The sequence below is a fragment of the Molossus molossus genome, unplaced genomic scaffold, assembly GCF_014108415.1.
Source record: "Molossus molossus isolate mMolMol1 unplaced genomic scaffold, mMolMol1.p scaffold_m16_p_17, whole genome shotgun sequence".
NCBI lineage: Eukaryota > Metazoa > Chordata > Mammalia > Chiroptera > Molossidae > Molossus > Molossus molossus.
In genome coordinates this window covers 794,576-811,411 of record NW_023425352.1, presented here as the reverse complement: position 1 = coordinate 811,411, position 16,836 = coordinate 794,576, and positions in this window count along the sequence as shown.

The following is a 16,836-nucleotide window of genomic DNA, read 5'->3' as shown; positions in this document are numbered from 1 at the left end:
ATTTCGGTCCCACCAGCGATGCTTGAGGTTTCCAAATTTTCGACATCCTCTAAACATATTTTCCGTTTTTTTTTTTTTTTTTACTTAGTAAGAGCCATACCAGAGGATAAAAGGGGATTCTTGTGGTTTTGATTTGCATTTCTCTAATGAAATAGCTTTAATAATACTGAGCATCTTTTCATGAGCCTATTGGCCATCTGTGTCCCTTCTTGGGAGGAATGTCTACTCAGATGCTTGCCCCTTTTTGAATTGGTTTGTTTGTTTGTTGTTTTTGTTGTTATTGAGTTACGAGTTCTTTATATATTCTGCATATTGGGCCCTTATCAGCTATATGATTCGCAAGTATTTTCTCCCATTCTGTGGGTTGTCTTTTCACTTTCTTGATAATATTCTTTGATATGCAGAAGTTCTTAATGTCGGTGAAGTCTCACTTGTCTTCTCGTTTTTCCTTCGTCGTTTTGCTTTTGGTGTAATATCTAAACACGTATCGCAAACGAAGGTAATAAAAATGTATCCCTATGTTTTCTTTAAGAGATTAATTATTGTAGCTCTTACATGTAGGTCTTTGAGCCATTTTGATATGACTTTTGTATACAGTGTGAGGCGATAATCCAACTTCATTCCGTTGCAGCCTTTCAAATATCTGTCTGCCCAGCGTTCTGGTCCATTGTTCATGCAACCAGTTTTCAATCGGATATTTGGGGTACTTCCAGTCTTTCACTGCTAAGAACAACCGTGTAACAGATATTCTGGTGTGTCACCCCGTCTGTCTGGGCCTGTGCTGGGCTGCGTTCCCACAAGTGGACTTGCGAGGCAAGGCCGGCCCAGCGGCCACTCTGCGGGGGCGGACGGGCACACTCCTTCCCGCCCGGGCTCGCTGGGCCGTGCAGGTCTCGGCTGACCACCAGAGTTGTTCTCGTCGGGAATGTTCTTACTCGGAGCGCGTTGTACACCTTTCGATGTCTCTCTTTAAAGAGCTTCTTGTAACTTCTTTGCTACGAACTCTTCATGGCCTTTGCCTATCGCTTCTGTCGCATTGTTGGTCTTGTTTTGTTGAAGATACTTATGCATCAAATGAGGACTGTGTCCGTGACTTGCTTGTCATTGACCTCGTGGCTTCATTAATGATGTTCCTTTCCTTCTCCAGGAAAAATCTTTCTTTGTAAGGTTTTGGGGTTAAGTGGCTAAGTAGCCTGTCCTATTCCAATACTATAACATTATCTTTTTGAAATCATATAGATGATTTCAATATATGGTTTAGCTGTGGTGCACCTGGACTTTATGGGGTCATGTGGTGTGAGGTGGGGGTTCATGTTCCTCTCTGGGGAGTTGGGGTGGTGGTTTCTGAGGTCACACACCTCAGTTTCTTCCAGCAAACGAAGCAGGAAAAGCTCAGTCCTGACCTGAAGGACCGGGGTGGGGGGCTCCCTTTGCCTGGAACCCAAGGGTGACCGTTCTCGGCTGAGCTGCAGCGGACGTGCAGGGCAGTGGTGCAGAGCCAGACCCCACAGGATGGGGGTGCTGCTTTCTCAGCCCCGAGCTGCAGGGCCGCACCCTCCTCCACGGTCAGCCTCTGTCCGGGTGTTTCCCAAAGCCTGGCCTGGAGACACCTCACACGGGGCCCCCGCCAGCAGCCAACACAGCGGAGCTGCGGCCCCCGCCGTCGCCCTGTCTGGACCCTTGTGATGGCCCCGACCTCAGCGCTGCCCTGCCTGACGCAGAAGGACCTGGGGTCTCCGTCCGCACCGGCTCCTTCCCAGGGAGTAGGCTGTGACTCGGGTGCAGGCTAGAACACCCCGGCGTGTTTCTGGGCTCTTTTGTGCCCCGTCGATGCTTAGTCCTTTTAATGAGGTGAAATCCAATCGAAACATCAACCCAGTGTGGCCCTGAGGGGAGGAGGCTTGGCACCGGAGCTCGGTGACCTGCAGGTGGTACACTGAGGTCCGGAGTGAGCAGGTAAATAAATACCCAAAGGAACAGCTTCATGGTAGAGTGGACCCGAGACCCTGCCCCTCTGGGCCACTCAGACACAGCCCCCGGCCCCCCGCAGCGCTGGGGGCCAGGCCCTGGCTTCTCCTTTGTAAAGACAGATAATCAAGTCTCCTCCTTATTGACAGAGGCGGCACCATTCCCGAGGGGGGCCCTGCTGTAGGGTCACCCCGCATCAGCACCGGCACCCCTCCGCGGAGAAGCGCCCAGGCAGTAATGGGGTGAACTAAGCCTGGTGGGATTTGGGGAACAATTATTTCTGTTGTTTCATCGTCTTTGATGAGGCAGCTGCTGCCTCCTCTCCCAGCCTGAGGGAAGACTGAGTCAGTTCAGGGAACAGGACAGGCCAGGTCTTGCCTTTCGGTTAAAAGGAGAAGCTGATGAAGAGATAGGGCCTGGTTTTCAGGGCCTGGGAGAGACCCCAGGGGAGGGAGATTAGGATCAGTTGGGTCCTTCTGAAGGGGCCACCTCCCAGGGGCGGGATCTCAGTTCCTGGGCCTCTGCCCCCCGCCCCCCACGCAGCCCCCCGCCGGGGCTCTGCCGGAGGTCTCTCTGCAGGAGGTCTCTGAATCCACGGGTGGACTTAATTTTTATGGAGCTTGAGGCTTAACCAATTTGGGACCTTCTTTAGAAAACAGGATTCCGAAGGACCAGTTGGAAGTTAGGGGCAGGCGGGTTTTGTGGGAGGTGATGGAATGTTCTGGAACAAGCGACGGTGAGGACACAACTCGACTCACACACAAACCCCAGGCCGCGCACTCACAGCGGCGGGTTTCGGGCACGTGGATTGGATCTCCATTTAAAAAACGCACGGTTACAAACAAGGAGGTGAAGGAGCCGCAGGGGACAGGGCCGACCCCTCCTCCCGGGCCTGCCTCCCACACCCAGGCTGCCGAGCCTCTAGGAACTTGGACGCGGTCCTGGAGGAAGAGTGGGAATTAATGGGGACCAGGCTTCAGCTTTGTGGGGGTGGCACCAGGGAAAGACAGGAGCACATTCCTCGTACCCGGGACTCGATGGATGAGACTCGAGGCTGCCTTGTGTGTCTCAGCTCCGGCCAGAGGGCCGGGCCTCACTGAGGCGGGGCAGGCGATGAGGGGCTGGGGGGCTCGAACCCACACCTCTGGGCTGGGGGCCGCCGGAGGGACCCCGCGCCGCTCTGGGTGGAGAAGGCGCCGGAGTCTGAGCAAACCGACGCGGCTGCTCGGAGACCAGGGAACACCTCTGCCGTAGTCATGGGCGCATCCTCCTTTATCTTGAACGCGCCTGGCGTCTGCCTAACTTCTGTTCCTCCTATTTTGAAGATTCGGGCCCAAAACACATTTCAGGGAAGGAGGAGCAAGCTCATATTTGAAAATGAACCAGCAAAATAAATCCCTGTGTTTCTGACATGATGCCCATTGAACACTTTTCAGCTCTGGCAGGGGCGTGCGGAGGAAGCACACACAGCGCCGATCACGTGGTTCTTTCTGAAAGGCTCATTCAGCCGCTCCCTCCCTGCCCAGCCCCCTCTCCTCCTCTCCTAAACCAGCCCCTCTGGCGAGGGCCAGTGTGCATACAGTCTCCCTTTGTGTCTGCGGAACAGACCCGATCAGCGATCAGCGGGGCGGTCCTGATAACATTTGTAGTTACGCAAGAGGAGATAACAGTAATCAGATGTCATGCTCTTGCCAGAGGCCCCGGGCCAGAACCCTCACAGCAGGCCGGGGTGCTGAGAGGCGGGGGCCGTGGCCGTGTGCTTTTGTTTATCGGGGTACCAAGGGCCTTTTTCGGCCAGGTCCTGGTGAAGAGCGACGTCGGAGGTTGTCCAGTTCAGGGGACCCTGCCGGGCTCTCCGGCCCAGCGTGTCGGGGTTCAGGGCTCCTTTGCTTCCCGCAGGTAACCTGACCTCGGCGTGGGAGGGGCGAGGCTGAGGAACTCACTCAAGCAGAGGCCGGCTGAAGGACGGCATCAGTTGGCGATGCCGTTTGGAGTTTTTGAAAGAAAGGTGTTCTTTCGGGGTTGCCCTTCTCCCCCAATCCGATTTCCCTCGGGGGGTTTCTGCTGCAGTTACTCAAACAACATGCAAACATACGGGCACCTGGGACCTTTGCCACTGGGCAAGAACGGGAGGTTGCACTTGCCCAGGGACAGCAGACAAAAGACTGAGCCCTGGCGTGTGCGGGTTTGATATCGGAGACCAAGATCCTGAACACGGGGCCGGTGTTCAGAGATCGTGAACTTAACTCTGTTGAACGTCAGGTCTCTGAGTTTCTCTGATTTCATTGTGGGGCTGCGGTTGGATTACTTTCGGGGAGGTGGTGCTGCTGGCTTCTCCAGATGCAGCGAACAGTAGAGACCCAGCGCCCTGTCGTGGGACAACCGTCAACCCACACCCCCCTCTTACCTGCCTTGGGCTGGAACCCGCATCCACAGTGACCTTCTCTGCAACAAAATGGAAACCAAGCGGAGTTTCGTCTCGTTCTCAGGCGCTCCTGACGACTTGGACGAGGAACGCGTGGTTTGCTGCCTTCCTTCCGGACCCTGACGGACCGTCCCACTTCATCCCCCCTTCTACTCACCTCTACCCCCAAAGAAACTGGAAATGGGCAAGACCTGTCTAAATAGCATTTTATTTTATTTTAATCCTCACCTGAGGATATTTTTCTATTTATCTTCAGGCAGAGTGGGAGGGAGAGAAAGAGAGAAACATTGATGTGAGAGGCACATCGACTGGTTGCCTTTGGCACAACCCTGACCAGGGCCGGGGATGAACCGTAACCAAGGTACATGACCTCGGCCGGAATTGAACCCGAGACTTATTGGTCCGTGGACCAACACTCTCACCACTGAGCCACACCGGCCAGGGCGGCATAGCATTATAGACACTGGTGTTGTGAAAAGGAGCATTGTAGCCTGGCTGGTGTGGCTCACTGGCTGAGCATCGACCCTGCACCAATACGTCACTGGTTCGATTCCCGGTCAGGGCACATGCCCAGGTTGTGGGCACGATCCCCAGTGGGGGGCGTGCAGGAGGCGGCCAATTGATGTCCTCTCTCATTGATGTTTCTATCTCTCTCTCCCTCTTACTTCCTCTCTCTCTCAAATCAATAAAGGAAAATAAATTAAAAAACAAAAAAGATACAACTTCTCCCCTATCTGCAGCCATAAGTGTTTGAATTACAAATCCTACTTGCAACAGGCTGCGGTGTTGGCATTTGAAAACCAGATGCTACTGGCCTGGGGGTTGCTAAGCAACCGGAGCAACCCAATCGGCACGGGGTTAGAATGGAGCCTGGTCCAGAGGCTGAAGGGGGCTCCCGCTAACCCTCCGCCCGCCCCGCCCTCCTGACTCCCCCATGTCAGTTCTCACTACCGGCCTCCATGGACCCCCTTTTCGGCTTTTAGAAACAACTTAGTGCCCAGCCCCTCCGCTCACTGCGTTTTTGGGGTTGATCACGACATTTCGAGACGTTTCGCACAAGGCGGGGGCACTTCAGAGACGTCTTTGTTCTGTGAAGGCAGTTCTGACCCACAGAGGCGAACAGACCTACTGACCCCCACCTCGAATCGACCCCTGGAGGCGTCAAACTCCCTTCAGGAGAAATTAGCCCTCGTGTCCGCGAAGTGAGTGCTGGACTGACTCGGTGCCTCGGGTCGCGTGGAGTGGAGTGAACGCCATCGCCGAACGCGAAGTCAGCCGGTGTGTGTGTGTCTGCAGGTCAGAGAACACGGCCCGGCCGCAGCTGCAGGGTGTTCTCCGCGGAGCAGCGCCGGTCTGGAGGGAGAAGAAGCTTTGAATCTGAAACCAATACATAGTAGAACTGGAGAAAAAATAATCAGAGGAGGCAGAAGGGGAAATGCCAGAGGTGTGCCCTCTAAGCTTGGGGTTTGGGTTCGAGTGGGGCTCCGGCCCGGCGCTGGCTCCCCAGCGTACGCTGGCCGATGCCGCTCTGCCCTCCCCGGAAGCCTGGTGGCCCGGTTCCTGATTCTTCATTGATTTTTACATCACGGGAGACAGGCTCGGCGGGTCCTGCTAATGAACTGCTAAGGCCCAGGGTGTAGATTGATGCTGCCTTGAACTTTCTCATAAGAGAAAAAGGAAATTATTTGCTGGGGCAGTTGTTTTCCTCAGCGGCGATGCCACCGGTCGATTTTGTATTATTTTGGTTACATGTGCAATTTTCGGTGCTCAGAGTAAATGAACGTTGTAATCGAGGTCTTCACGGAGGGAAGGCCGCGTTGTCAGTGTCTGGCTGCGGAGAACAGTGTGACGAGAAAGGGTGGGGAGGAAAGGAGGTTGCTGTGCCGCATGGCTGGGGTGGGGGAGCCGTGCCCGCGTGGCTGGGGGTAGAGGGGAGCCGTGCCCGCGTGGCTGGGGGTGGGGGAGCCATGCCCGCGTGGCTGGGGGTAGAGGGGAGCCGTGCCCGCGTGGCTGGGGGTGGGGGAGCCGTGCCCGCGTGGCTGGGGGTGGGGGAGCCGTGCCCGCGTGGCTGGGGGTGGGGGAGCCGTGCCCGCGTGATGGGGGTGGGGGAGCCGTGCCCGCGTGGCTGGGGGTGGAGGGGAGCCGTGCCCGCGTGGCTGGGGGTGGGGGAGCCGTGCCCGCGTGGCTGGGGGTAGAGGGGAGCCGTGCCCGCGTGGCTGGGGGTGGGGGAGCCGTGCCCGCGTGGCTGGGGGTGGGGGAGCCGTGCCCGCGTGGCTGGGGGTGGGGGAGCCGTGCCCGCGTGATGGGGGTGGGGGAGCCGTGCCCGCGTGGCTGGGGGTGGGGGAGCCGTGCCCGCGTGGCTGGGGGTGGGGGAGCCGTGCCCGCGTGGCCTGGCTCTGAGCTGGGCGGGCATCTCAGGCCTGGGAGGGCGATGGGTCTGGGGGGCAGCAAACTCCTCTTCAGGTGGAGTAGACTCAGCGGAGGCCGGGCTGATGTGTCTGAAATGGAATCGGAACTCCAGCCCCCAGAACTGGCCGACCTCCATCACTGTCCCTGCGTCCCTGCCGGTGCCGGGGGAGTCGCTGGCCCAGAGTCACGTGACTGAATGGTGCCGAGCCCCAGTCTGCCCGGTTTCCCCTGTGGCTCGGGGACCCCGAGGTCCAGCCCTCTCAGAACCCTCAGGACCAGGTTGCCCTCGCGGCTGCAAGGGGAGGGCCGGGCTCCCTGGGGAGAACTCCCCGCAGGCCACTCGTCGGGAGCCCTGGGTGCGGGTGGGACTTAACCACAGCCGTCTCCACTCCTGTTCCAGCTCCGCTTTCTCATGCTCGGCCTTATCTCGCCCAGAGAAGGCCCATCTCTGGTGCCCCGTGTGAGCCCTGACGGGGAAGGAAAGGGGGCGGCCTCGGTGCTCAGCACGACTCCTGTGCGCCGGGCTCATCCAGGCTCCGGGTCTCCTCCTGCCCCCTGGGGGGGACCCTCGGCCTCTGTGCCACGAGCGGTTCATCAGCCCAGCGCCCCGAGTGGGCTCCCCCAGCGAGCTGAGTTCTCAGTGTAGCGCCCCGCGGGGACCCCGGAACGGCAGAATCACATCTTCACCAATTCGGGAAACGTTTCTGGGCTGAGCCTGACAGTCGGGAGCTCATCAGGCGCCGAGGTCACGAGCTGGCGGAGCCCCTCTCGGCCACCAGCCCACGCCGACGGGACAGTGCTGCGGGCCCCCCTCATTCCCTTCCTGAAACTCCCCGAGTGTGACGGGCCCTGGTGCCCCTTCAGGGTGCCCCGGAGACTCCTGCTGCTCTCACACCAGGCCAGGGGATGCTTCTGCGGGGCTGGGCTCCGCCGGCCCGGGCACAGTGCCGTCCTCTTCTGCGTGGGCGTTGGGCCACATTCTGGGGTCTCCACCCAGGACATGGGCATGGGCCCCGCCCCTCTTCCTGCCGTACTGGGTCCTTGGGGGGGGGCTCTGCCAACCCACTGTTACCTCAGTACCTTCTGATCTCCGTTCTCCCAACCTGGGGGTCCTTGTTCAGCAGGAAGGTGGGGCCCATCCTGTTTCCATTCTTGCTGGGCCTGGTCTCAGGCGCCAGCTTCTGGGCTCCTCCCCTCGGCCCCCGTGGGAAGAGCTGCCGCAGCAGCGGTCTCCTGCCCGTCGCGGAATTCGCCCGTCGGACACGCAGTTCCGTGAGTGTCCGTGGAAGGTGCGCGGAGCCTTTCTACCCTCTCCGGCTCCGTCCGGCCGCCCAGGACCCGGGCACCGCTCACCTGCTCCTGGCCCTCATGTCTGGAAGTGCCGTGCGGGGAGAGTCCTCATGCCCACGCAGACCCCCCGAGGACGATGGTCCTGGCAGGCTGGTGACGAAGGCTGGGAAGCAGGGTCCCTGAGGGAGGGTCACGTGAGGAGGCTGCAGTCCCGGCGTCTGGCCATGACCAAGGCTGAGGGAGGACCCATTTGTTTCAAGGTGGAAGAGACTCGAGAAGCTGAAGTGCGGGGAGAGAGGGAGGGGACTGTGGGGAGGATGGGGGTGGGGGGCGTCGCTGGGCATTGGGCTTCGTGCTGGGAGGGCAGTGAGCAGGTGGGACGTTGGAGCGGGGTGCCCTGGGGTGCCCTGGGGTGATGGTGGGAGGCTGAGCTGACCAAGGAGACCGGCGGAGCGGGAGGAGCGTGACCTCACGGGGGCACCGACCTGCGTGGGTTTGCCGTGGACCCAGCGGGCACCGGGAGGAGGAGGGGCTGTGACGTCTGCGCTTAGCTTGGTGAGCGGAGGAAGCGTCGGTGAGGAGTTGAGCAGGTGGACAGGAGGAAGTCTGAACACATCCACAAACCCACGTTGAACAGAGAGGGGAAGACGGGGAAGAGCGTGTGGGAATCGGCAGGTCAGGGGTGTGCTGAGGGCAGATGGATGGAGAGCTGGGAGTCGGCGGAAGGACAAGCCCGAGGACCTGCCTGGGTCTGTGGGTCCGGGTGCCGCCTCGCCCCCCCCAGTGGCTGGATGGGGTGGGGGAGGCCGGTGGAGATACGTCAGGACCTGTGGGGCAGGAGCAGGAGGGCTGCGTCCCCAGGGTGGCGGTGAGGTCGGGCGGAAGGGAGCACAGGGGGCTGCTCATGAGGGACAGGCCGGGTGAAGGCAGCAAACCAGGCGCCGGAGGGATGGTGGTCTGGGGACCTCAGGAGGGCGAGTGGTCGCTGAGCCGGCGAGGCGTGGGCTGAGCCACATGGTCTGGGCCGAGGCTGGGGTGGGCAGAGCCTCAGTGGGGGCCAGAGGGCGGAGCTGGGGTGGGGGGGAGCTTGCTGGCACCCTCCCCGTCCCTGCACCCGCACCGTGCGTGTCGACTGCAGATGTTTTCGCTGCAGATATTTCTGCCACATAAGTAATGGGCTATCAGGTGATTTTGCTGTTAAAAAAGAGAAAATAACTGGTGGACATTTCTGTTCCTCGTTCTTGTTTGGTGTTGTTTCTCCTTTGCCCAAGTTCCCACAGTTGCTCCCGTTTCCGTGTGATCCATAGACTCAGCCCGCCCTCCTCCTGGCCTGGAGGTGAGCCCACAGCCCCAGACTGCAGAGGAGCCTGAGGCACGACCCAGGGTGACCTGGCGCTGTGGCGAACTGCCGCGCCCCAGCCTCCTGTGCGCCGTCTCAGGCCCACTGTCTCCCATCGCTCCCTGTGCGCCTCACATCTGCCTTCGGCTGGTTGTGATTCCGTCTCCCCTCTCACGGCAGAATTGCCTGTGGCTCTCATACGCCCAGAAATGTGTGTGGTCAGTCCTTGTGGCAGAGATGCTACCGGTGACGGTACCTGGACCCTCCCTCCTACCTGTGGACCGCCTGCTACCTGGAGCCCTCCTCCTACCTGTGACCCTCCTCCTACCTGTGACCCTCCCTCTACCTGTGACCCTCCCTCTACCTGTGACCCTCCTACCTGTGACCCTCCTCCTACCTGTGACCCTCCCTCCTACCTGTGACCCTCCTCCTACCTGTGACCCTCCTCCTACCTGTGACCCTCCCTCTACCTGTGACCCTCCCTCCTACCTGTGACCCTCCTACCTGTGACCCTCCTACCTGTGACCCTCCTCCTACCTGTGACCCTCCCTCCTACCTGTGACCCTCCTCCTACCTGTGACCCTCCCTCCTACCTGTGACCCTCCTCCTACCTGTGACCATCCTCCTACCTCTGACCCTCCTCCTACCTGTGACCATCCTCCTACCTGGACCATCCTCCTACCTCTGACCCTCCTACCTGTGACCCTCCCTCCTACCTGTGACCCTCCCTCCTACCTGTGACCCTCCTCCTACCTGTGACCCTCCTCCTACCTGTGACCCTCCTCCTACCTGTGACCATCCTCCTACCTGGACCATCCTCCTACCTCTGACCCTCCTACCTGTGACCCTCCTCCTACCTCTGACCCTCCCTCCTACCTGGACCCTCCCTCCTACCTCTGACCCTCCTCCTACCTGTGACCCTCCCTCTACCTGTGACCCTCCCTCTACCTGTGACCCTCCCCCTACCTGTGACCCTCCCTCTACCTGTGACCCTCCCTCTACCTGTGACCCTCCCTCCTACCTGTGACCCTCCTCCTACCTGTGACCCTCCCTCTACCTGTGACCCTCCCTCTACCTGTGACCCTCCCTCTACCTGTGACCCTCCTACCTGTGACCCTCCCCCTACCTGTGACCCTCCCTCTACCTGTGACCCTCCCTCTACCTGTGACCCTCCTCCTACTTGTGACCCTCCCTCTACCTGTGACCCTCCCTCTACCTGTGACCCTCCCTCCTACCTGTGACCCTCCTACCTGTGACCCTCCTCCTACCTGTGACCCTCCCTCCTACCTGTGACCCTCCTCCTACCTGTGACCCTCCTCCTACCTGTGACCCTCCCCCTACCTGTGACCCTCCCTCTACCTGTGACCCTCCCTCCTACCTGTGACCCTCCTCCTACCTGTGACCCTCCTCCTACCTGTGACCCTCCCTCCTACCTGTGACCCTCCCTCCTACCTGTGACCCTCCTACCTGTGACCCTCCTCCTACCTGTGACCCTCCTCCTACCTGTGACCCTCCCCCTACCTGTGACCCTCCCTCTACCTGTGACCCTCCCTCTACCTGTGACCCTCCTCCTACTTGTGACCCTCCCTCTACCTGTGACCCTCCCTCTACCTGTGACCCTCCCTCCTACCTGTGACCCTCCTCCTACCTGTGACCCTCCCCCTACCTGTGACCCTCCCCCTACCTGTGACCCTCCCTCTACCTGTGACCCTCCCTCCTGCCTGTGACCCTCCTCCTACCTGTGACCCTCCTCCTACCTGTGACCCTCCTCCTACCTGTGACCCTCCCTCCTACCTGTGACCCTCCCTCCTACCTGTGACCCTCCTACCTGTGACCCTCCTCCTACCTGTGACCCTCCTCCTACCTGTGACCCTCCTCCTACCTGTGACCCTCCCCCTACCTGTGACCCTCCCTCTACCTGTGACCCTCTCTCCTACCTGTGACCCTCCTCCTACCTGTGACCCTCCTCCTACCTGTGACCCTCCCCCTACCTGTGACCCTCCCTCTACCTGTGACCCTCCCTCTACCTGTGACCCTCCCTCCTACCTGTGACCCTCCTCCTACCTGTGACCCTCCTCCTACCTGTGACCCTCCCCCTACCTGTGACCCTCCCCCTACCTGTGACCCTCCCCCTACCTGTGACCCTCCCTCCTACCTGTGACCCTCCTCCTACCTGTGACCCTCCCCCTACCTGTGACCCTCCCCCTACCTGTGACCCTCCCCCTACCTGTGACCCTCCCTCTACCTGTGACCCTCCTCTTACCTGTGACCCTCCTCCTACCTGTGACCCTCCCCCTACCTGTGACCCTCCCTCTACCTGTGACCCTCCTCCTACCTGTGACCCTCCCCCTACCTGTGACCCTCCCTCTACCTGTGACCCTCCCTCTACCTGTGACCCTCCCTCCTACCTGTGACCCTCCTACCTGTGACCCTCCTACCTGTGACCCTCCTCCTACCTGTGACCCTCCTCCTACCTGTGACCCTCCTCCTATCTGTGACCCTCCTCCTACCTGTGACCCTCCTCCTACCTGTGACCCTCCTCCTACCTGTGACCCTCCCTCTACCTGTGACCCTCCCTCCTACCTGGACCCTCCCTCCTACCTGGACCCTCCCTCCTACCTGGACCCTCCCTCTTACCTGTGACCCTCCCTCTTACCTGTGACCCTCCCTCTTACCTGTGACCCTCCCTCTTACCTGTGACCCTCCCTCCTACCTGTGACCCTCCTCCTACCTGTGACCCTCCCTCCTACCTCTGACCCTCCCTCCTACCTCTGACCCTCCCTCCTACCTCTGACCCTCCCTCTACCTGTGACCCTCCTCCTACCTCTGACCCTCCCTCCTACCTCTGACCCTTCCTCCTATCTCTGACCCTCCCTCCTACCTCTGACCCTCCCTCCTACCTCCTACCTGTGACCCTACCTCCTACCTGTTCGGGTAAATTGGGGTGACGAGCCAAATCAATCCCAGGGGCAAATCGCCATCCGCTGTTTCTGAAAAGCAGCAGCTCAGCCAGGGGTTGAAGAGCTGGGGGAGGGGAGGGGGGAGGGAACTGCGGGGCAGGAAGGGAATGGAGATCAGGATGCTTTTCTGCCCTCGGCCTCTGGTACCTGCTGCCCCAGGCGGTTTAGACGGAAGGTGCCACCACCCAGGCCCAACGCTGTCCCTGTCACCAGTGTGCCCCCGTGACGGCCGCGGGGTGACAGTCACTGCTGGAACCCTTCGTAGCAGGACACCCCCGCCCAGAAAAAGTGCTCTTGTTTTGTGGAGGACGAACGAGCCTTGTCACCCACCTACACGATTCCGTCTCTGACGGCCGAGTGCCATCTAACTTCCCTGTCTGTCCCTCTCGGCCCGATCTGTGGAAGCACATTTGGCACCCCCAGGTCCGAAGCCAGCACCCCGCTTGTGCTTCTGGGCCAGGGAGAAGCAGCCACCTCGATCGGGGGGCTGGCCGCCGGCGTCCCAGGGCGTTCCCCAGGGGACCTCAGGAGGAGAGGTGGCCACGCTCCTGTGTTGGGGGCGTCTCCCAGCTAAGGAGGTTGCCACGCTCAGAGGCAAGTGAGCAGTTCGACTGTTGGTTGTTATCACTTTCTGCTCTGACCTTGAGCCTCGAATCTCCGATGCAAATCCGTTGTATTACTTTTCCTTCCTGGTGTCAGGAGCCATTGAGTCCCTTAGCGTTGTCTTGTGGGGACACACTGGCATATGCATTGTTTCATTTTTATTGAATGATGCATATTTAATAAAAAATTTCACCGAATCTTCACTCTGGGTCCACGGTGAACATTTATGAGATTCTCTGCCTGGGATCCCCCCTTATTCTCTTGGGGGTGTTTTGCCCCCCACATTCACACAGCCACCGCAGGAACTAACATGTTCTAGTGGGGCCTGCACTGCTGGCCACGGCCGGTCGGCACGGGGTGGCCCCTGACGCAGGCTGTGCTAATCTTCCCTCACTTTGGGTTTGGGAGTGGAGGAGTGTGGCCAGCGTGTCCCGGCTTGGCCTGGACGTGCCCCGAATCCCACCTGCTGGGAGACCCTCCGGCCGCAGCAGGGCCAGGGGCTGGCCGTCCCCGGTCACTCCGGTTGGAGCTCTGAGGGAGTCTCCAGCCAGAGAGGATGTGCTGAGGTGGAAACCCCGGCCCAGAAGGGAGCCGGGAAGGGGCCAGTCTCGCCCCGGTGCTTCCTGTGCTCTCTGCCCCTCCCCCAGCCGCCGGCCCTGTCCACCCTCTTTGCTGGGCGCTGTAAATGGGGCCGTCGCCTGGTCCCTGGAGTGCTCAGCCCAGGGCTGGCCTTTCCTTCTCATGCCGTCCGAGAGCAACCTGTGACCTGTCGGCCTCTACAGATAAAGGCAGGTGCAGCCCCGGCCGGTGTGGCTCAGCGGTGGAGCGTCGGTCCGCAGACCAGCGGGTTAGACTCCGGTCAAGGGCGTGTGCCTCGGCTGAGGTCTGACTGGCCCTGGTCGGGTCGTGTGGGAGGCAGCCCGTCGCTGTGTCCTCCTCACGTCCGTGTTTCTCTTTCTGTCTCCCTCTCTCTCCCTCTCCCCCTCCTACTCTGTCTGAAGATAAATAGAAAAATATCCTTGGGGGAGGATTAAAAACAAAAGAAGAAAGGCAGACGCAAAGAAGTTAAGAGACCGAGGGTCAAGGTCACTCACGTAGAAAGACGCAGAGCCTAACCCTAACCCTAACCCTAGGAGCAGAGACCCCAAGTTCAGTGTGATTGCCGCACCCCGGCTCCCCCTGCGGTGGCCGTGGAGTCTGCGCACACGGCGGGTGCGGGGTTGTCCATCTACTCCAGACGTTCACCGGCACGTCCGGGGGCCCACCGGCCAGCCTGACTCCGTCCTCAACGTCCAGCTCCCACCCTCTGTGGGGGACTCCCCCTGGCAGCTGATGGTTCTCCCGCATGTGCCGGGCCCAGTGTTTCCACGTGGGAGCCTATCGATCTCCACAGTGACCCCAGCGCACAGGTGTGGGGACCCAGGTGCAGAGAAGCGGAGCAACGTGCTGACAGGTGGCAGGGTTGGGCCGAGGCATGCAGGCATGTGGCAGGTGTATGGCAGGCGTGTGGTAGGCGTGTAACAGGCGTGTGGCTTTGCGGCGCTGCACTCGATCACTTCAGAGCCTCTGACGATCCTGAAACCAGGCTGGAGTCAGGCGTGTTCTGCTTTCTCCCGTACGGCTGCCAAGGGTTTGGGGAGGCCATTCCCCCCTTCGACCTTCCTTTCCTTTCTCCGTCTCGCGGGGCTCAATGGGAGCGTTATGGGTAGGCGGTCAGTTTAGGTTCCTGGCTCACGGCAAGTGCTCAGTAATGGGGGACTCCTGCCTAGGCCTGCTCCCCGTTTGTCGCTCAGGTTTCAGTCGCAGAAAACAGAATTGACTTGTGCTGTTTATGCAGGGAGGGCTTTGGTCATTTTGTTTCTCTGAACGTGCTCAGTGGCTGGTAGTATTGTGACAGGGACGAGGAGACAGACTCCAGGTGGACCACTCAGGAACAAGGTCCCAGTCCAGTGCAGAACTGAGGCCGAGGACACACAGGCCGTCCTGTGGAGAGGAAGCCGCAGGCCCTTGCTGTCCTGGAGCCCTGCTCCCACCAGCTCCGGGACCCCACCAGCTCTATGACCCCACCAGCTCCAGGACCCCACCAGCTCTATGACTTCACCAGCTCCGGGACCCCACCAGCTCCGGGACCCCACCAGCTCCGGGACCCCACCAGCTCCGGGACCCCACCAGCTCTATGACCCCACCAGCTCCGGGACCCCACCAGCTCTATGACCCCACCAGCTCCGGGACCCCACCAGCTCTATGACTTCACCAGCTCCGGGACCCCACCAGCTCCGGGACCCCACCAGCTCTATGACCTCATCAGCTCCGGGACCCCACCAGCTCTATGACCCCACCAGCTCTATGACCCCACCAGCTCCGGGACCCCACCAGCTCTATGACTTCACCAGCTCCGGGACCCCACCAGCTCCGGGACCCCACCAGCTCTATGACCCCACCAGCTCTGGAACCCCACCAGCTCTGGGACCCCACCAGCTCTATGACCCCACCAGCTCCGGGACCCCACCAGCTCCGGGACCCCACCAGCTCCAGGACCCCACCAGCTCCGGGACCCCACCAGCTCTATGACCCCACCAGCTCCAGGACCCCACTGGCTCCAGGACCCCACCAGCTCCAGGATCCCAGTTGCCCTGACCTGCACCATGAAACACACACCCACACTCTGCTCTCTGACACCCGTGAGGCCTCGGAGCCGAGCACTGTCACAGGCGCTGAGGGGCGGCAGGGCCGAGTGCCCTGTGCTGCCTCCCTCCTTCCTGACCGGACACACGTGCTGCCTCTGGTGCCTGAGACTGACTCACGGCCGGACCCAGCTGCAGGGGAGTCTGGGAAATGGGGCTTTAGCTTCCTAGCTTCTGCAACTCAAGTAGGCATCGAAGGGGGGTGGTAGGGGGAGGGACCAGTCGACACAGCAGAGTGGCCCTGAAGGGCTGCGTGTCGGGTGCTGAATGGAGGTCCGGACAGAACCACTGAGCACGCCGGCTGTACAGCACCGTCTGCGGACCTCGCTCTGTGTCCCCACGCTCAGCGGAGAGAGAGGGCGGCGTGTGAGGCGGAGGGAGGGCTTCTGCTCCCCTCTGCACCGGCACGGTGGTGTGTGGGGTACGGTCCCCGCCTGTGAACGAGGGCTGGCCACGGCTTCTCGTCCTGCTGAACCACCTCTGCAGTTATAAGAAACAGACTGCCGTGCGGTCACTTCATTCCAGAGCCGCTTCGGAGAAACAGCATATTTCTTCTCAATATCAACGCTGTCAAAACCACAGATTCTGGGGCTGCCTGGTTTCTGGTAAAACAGAGGCTGTTACAGCGATGTCAGGGCAAGCGTGGACTGAAGGAGATAATAAATCTCGATCGGTATCCAGGACTACTATATTTGGATGCAAACCTGTTGGCCCTCACGAGATAGCGATCGGTTTGATGGCTCGGCTTCCCAAACTGGGCAAAGGTTCAGAAACAAAGGTTTGTGGGTTTCATTGCTAAGAAAACAGAAAGTGGAATGGGGCATCAGAGTGTCAATATTGATGCAGAATTTTACTGTTGGAACCCAGGCCCTAACTGGGCCCTGGTCTTTGGCTCTGTGGAGGTCAGGAGTGAATTCCTGGCTTCTATTAGCCTGACGTTTCCAAGGACTGGAGCCATTTAAAAAAGCTGAATATGCATATAAATACCTACATGTGAGAGCCAACATTTCAATTCCCTTGAAGAACTTCTAGCAGCCGAGGTGACCTTCCTAAGTGTAAGCAAAGCCTGGTTGAAGAAGCCCAAATGCACACGAGTTGGATCAGGGGCTTTGCATGGGGGTGTCTGCCTGGGAACACCCCGAGTCTCGTACCAGGCAG